Source organism: Carex rostrata, unplaced genomic scaffold (genome assembly GCF_964058835.1).
Source record: "Carex rostrata unplaced genomic scaffold, lpCarRost1.2 SCAFFOLD_36, whole genome shotgun sequence".
Lineage (NCBI taxonomy): Eukaryota > Viridiplantae > Streptophyta > Magnoliopsida > Poales > Cyperaceae > Carex > Carex rostrata.
The window spans coordinates 155001-160000 of record NW_027601209.1 but is presented as its reverse complement, the minus strand read 5'-3'; positions in this window follow the sequence as shown (position 1 = coordinate 160000).

Sequence of the window (5000 nt, the reverse complement as noted above, 5' to 3'; positions counted from 1 at the left end):
CCGGATTGTACGCGATCCAAATTATGGATGTAGGCAAAAATTCAAATTTATTAAAAATATAAAATATGAAGTTTGGAGTTTGGAAAAAGAAAATTGGGTTGGACAATTTCGGATCTTATGCAAGTGGGTTGGACAATTTTTGGTCCAAATGAATTACAACCGTCCAAAGAGCCATTGAAACTCCAGTTTTTCCGGCTTGTAAAAATTCCCACTTTTTTCGGATTGGATGGTTCACACCCGGTGTGGACCATTTCTCAAACTTCCGGATTGTACGCGATCCAAATTATGGATGTAGGCAAAAATTCAAATTTATTAAAAATATAAAATATGAAGTTTGGAGTTTGGAAAAAGAAAATTGGGTTGGACAATTTCGGATCTTATGCAAGTGGGTTGGACAATTTTTGGTCCAAATGAATTACAACCGTCCAAAGAGCCATTGAAACTCCAGTTTTTCCGGCTTGTAAAAATTCCCACTTTTTTCGGATTGGATGGTTCACACCCGGTGTGGACCATTTCTCAAACTTCCGGATTGTACGCGATCCAAATTATGGATGTAGGCAATACTTTTTTTATATTTTGAAAAAGTTCAAATTTATTAAAAATATAAAATATGAAATCTGCAGTTTGGAAAAAAAATTGGAAGTTTGAAACCTGAAGTTCAACAAAAAAAACGGCGCAAAAATCAGCAAAGCGGGGGCAACTAAGCGGATGCGGCCAGCCGTCAGTGAAAAATGGCCCCAAAACTGAGCGCATGCGGCCAAGCGTCGGTGCAAAATGGCCCGAAAACAGTCCCGTCGGTGCCCCCGTCGGGCTAAAATGACCCGAAAACAGTTCAGCTGGGGAAAATTAAGCGGATCCGGCCAAGAGTCGGTGGAAATTGGCCCGAAAACAGCCCAGCGGCAAGCGGAAGCGGCTAACGTTGGGGAAAAGTGACCCGAAAACAGTTAAGCGGGGGAAAACTAAGCGGATGCGGCCACGCGTTGGGGAAAACAAAGCGGATCCGGCCCAGAGTCGGTGGAAATTGGCCCGAAAACAGTCCAGCGGCAAGCGGAAGCGGCTAACGTTGGGAAAAAGTGACCCGAAAACAGTTCAGCGGGGGAAAACTAAGCGGATGCGGCCACGCGTTGGGGAAAACTAAGCGGATCCAGCCAAGTGTTGGGGAAAAATGGCCCGAAAACAGCCCAGCGGCAAGCGGAAGCAGCTAACGTTGGGGAAAAGTGACCCGAAAACAGTTAAGCGGGGGAAAACTAAGCGGATGCGGCCACGCGTTGGGGAAAACTAAGCGGATACGGCCAAGAGTCGGTGGAAATAGGCCCGAAAACAGTCCAGCGGCAAGCGGAAGCGGCTAACGTTGGGCAAAAGTGACCCGAAAACAGTTCAGCGGGGCAAATTTTTGAAATTTTTTTTGAAATTTTGAAATTTTTTTGAATTTTTGAAATTTTTGAAGTTTTTTTGGGTTTTTGGACTTTTTTTGAATTTTTGAATTTTTTGAATTTTTTTGAATTTTTTTGAATTTTTTGAATTTTTTTTGAATTTTTGAATTTTTTTTTTTTTTTTGAATTTATTTGATTTTATAAATTTTTTGTGATTTTTTGAGATTTTTTTGAATATTTTACATGGGTGATTTCGACTTGGGGGATTTTCAGGGGGTGGTAACCCTGGGCGTGGCTAGAGCCTCAAAATGCATATTCCCCTATAGGGGGGCAAGGTTTTCAAAAATGGGTGCCCCCTCATGTACACGCGCGTGGGTGTACATGGCCCCGTCGGTGCCAGCGTGGGTGGAAAATGGCCCGAAAACAGCCCAGCGGCAAGCGGAAGCGGCTAACGTTGGGCAAAACTGACCCGAAAGCAGTATAGCTTGGAAAATTAAGCGGATGCAGCCAATTGTTGGCGAAAACTAAGCGGATACGGCCAAGTGACGGTGAAAAATGGCCCGAAAACAGTCCAGCGGCAAGCGGAAACGGCTAACGTTGGGCAAAAGTGACCCGAAAACAGTTCAGCTGGGGGAAATTAAGCGGAAGCAGCCAAGCGTTGGGCAAAACCAAGCGGATACGGCCAAGAGTCGGTGGAAAATGGCCCGAAAACAGTCCAGCGGCAAGCGGAAACGGCTAACGTTGGGACAAAGTGACCCGAAAACAGTTCAGCTGGGGAAAATTAAGCGGATGCAGCCAAGCGTTGGGGAAAACTAAGCGGATCCGACCCAGAGTCGGTGGAAATTGGCCCGAAAACAGCCCAGCGGCAAGCGGAAGCGGCTAACGTTGGGGAAAAGTGACCCGAAAACAGTTCAGCGGGGGAAAACTAAGCGGATGCGGCCACGCGTTGGGGAAAACTAAGCGGATACGGCCAAGTGTTGGGGAAAAATGGCCCGAAAACAGCCCAGCGGCAAGCGGAAGCGGCTAACGTTGGGGAAAAGTGACCCGAAAATAGTTAAGCGGGGGAAAACTAAGCGGATGCGGCCACGCGTTGGGGAAAACTAAGCGGATGCGGCCAAGTGTCGGTGGAAATTGGCCCGAAAACAGCCCAGCGGCAAGCGGAAGCGGCTAACGTTGGGCAAAAGTGACCCGAAAACAGTTCAGCGGGGGAAAACTAAGCGGATGCGGCCACGCGTTGGGGAAAACTAAGCGGATACGGCCAAGAGTCGGTGGAAATTGGCCCGAAAACAGTCCAGCGGCAAGCGGAAGCGGCTAACGTTGGGCAAAACTGACCCGAAAAAAGTTCAGCGGGGCAAATTTTTGAAATTTTTTTTGAAATTTTTTTGAATATTTGAAATTTTTGAAGTTTTTTTGGGTTTTTGGACTTTTTTTGAATTTTTGAAATTTTTGAATTTTTTTGAATTTTTTTGAATTTTTTGAATTTTTTTTGAATTTTTGAATTTTTTTTTTTTTTTGAATTTATTTGGTTTTATAAATTTTTTGTGATTTTTTGAGATTTTTTTGAATATTTTACATGGGTGATTTTGACTTGGGGGATTTTCAGGGGGTGGTAACCCTGGGCGTGGCTAGAGCCTCAAAATGCATATTCCCCTATAGGGGGGCAAGGTTTTCAAAAATGGGTGCCCCCTCATGTACACGCGCGTGGGTGTACATGGCCCCGTCGGTGCCAGCGTGGGTGGAAAATGGCCCGAAAACAGCCCAGCGGCAAGCGGAAGCGGCTAACGTTGGGCAAAACTGACCCGAAAGCAGTATAGCTTGGAAAATTAAGCGGATGCAGCCAATTGTTGGCGAAAACTAAGCGGATACGGCCAAGTGTCGGTGAAAAATGGCCCGAAAACAGTCCAGCGGCAAGCGGAAACGGCTAACGTTGGGCAAAAGTGACCCGAAAACAGTTCAGCTGGGGGAAATTAAGCGGAAGCAGCCAAGCGTTGGGGAAAACCAAGCGGATACGGCCAAGAGTCGGTGGAAAATGGCCCGAAAACAGTCCAGCGGCAAGCGGAAACGGCTAACGTTGGGACAAAGTGACCCGAAAACAGTTCAGCTGGGGAAAATTAAGCGGATGCAGCCAAGCGTTGGGGAAAACTAAGCGGATCCGGCCCAGAGTCGGTGGAAATTGGCCCGAAAACAGTCCAGTGCCAAGCGGAAGCGGCTAACGTTGGGCAAAAGTGACCCGAAAACAGTTCAGCGGGGGAAAACTAAGCGGATGCGGCCACGCGTTGGGGAAAACTAAGCGGATACGGCCAAGTGTTGGGGAAAAATGGCCCGAAAACAGCCCAGCGGCAAGCGGAAGCGGCTAACGTTGGGGAAAAGTGACCCGAAAACAGTTAAGCGGGGGAAAACTAAGCGGATGCGGCCACGCGTTGGGGAAAACTAAGCGGATCCGGCCAAGTGTCGGTGGAAATTGGCCCGAAAACAGCCCAGCGGCAAGCGAAAGCGGCTAACGTTGGGCAAAAGTGACCCGAAAACAGTTCAGCGGGGGAAAACTAAGCGGATGCGGCCACGCGTTGGGGAAAACTAAGCGGATACGGCCAAGAGTCGGTGGAAATTGGCCCGAAAACAGTCCAGCGGCAAGCGGAAGCGGCTAACGTTGGGCAAAACTGACCCGAAAACAGTTCAGCGGGGGAAAACTAAGCGGATGCGGCCACGCGTTGGGGAAAACTAAGCGGATACGGCCAAGAGTCGGTGGAAATTGGCCCGAAAACAGTCCAGCGGCAAGCGGAAGCCGCTAACGTTGGGCAAAAGTGACCCGAAAACAGTTCAGCGGGGGAAAACTAAGCGGATGCGGCCACGCGTTGGGGAAAACTAAGCGGATACGGCCAAGAGTCGGTGGAAATTGGCCCGAAAACAGTCCAGCGGCAAGCGGAAGCGGCTAACGTTGGGCAAAACTGACCCGAAAACAGTTCAGCGGGGGAAAACTAAGCGGATGCGGCCACGCGTTGGGGAAAACTAAGCGGATACGGCCAAGTGTTGGGGAAAAATGGCCCGAAAACATCCCAGCGGCAAGCGGAAGCGGCTAACGTTGGGCAAAAGTGACCCGAAAACAGTTCAGCGGGGGAAAACTAAGCGGATGCGGCCACGAGTTGGGGAAAACTAAGCGGATACGGCCAAGGGTCGGTGAAAAAGGGCCCGAAAACAGTCCAGCGGCAAGCGGAAGCCGCTAACGTTGGGCAAAAGTGACCCGAAAACAGTCCAGCGGGGGAAAACTAAGCGGATGCGGCCAAGCGTTGGGGAAAACTAAGCGGATACGGCCAAGCGTCGGTGAAAAAGGCCCGAAAACAGTCCAGCGGCAAGCCGAAGCGGCTAACGTTGGGCAAAAATGGCCAAAAGCGGTGGAGCAGGGCGGTCTGAATCTATGCATCCACATAAAATGGGGGGTAAACCTGGGGGATTTCCAGGGGGTGGTAACCCTGGGCGTGGCTGGAGACCCAAAATGCATATTCCCCTATAGGGGGGAAGGATTTTTGGAAGAGGCAGCCCCTCATGTACATGCCAAGCGGGGTGTACATGGCCCCTGTGGGTGCCTCCGTCGGTGTAAAATGGCCCGAAAAACAAGATTATGTTACCCGA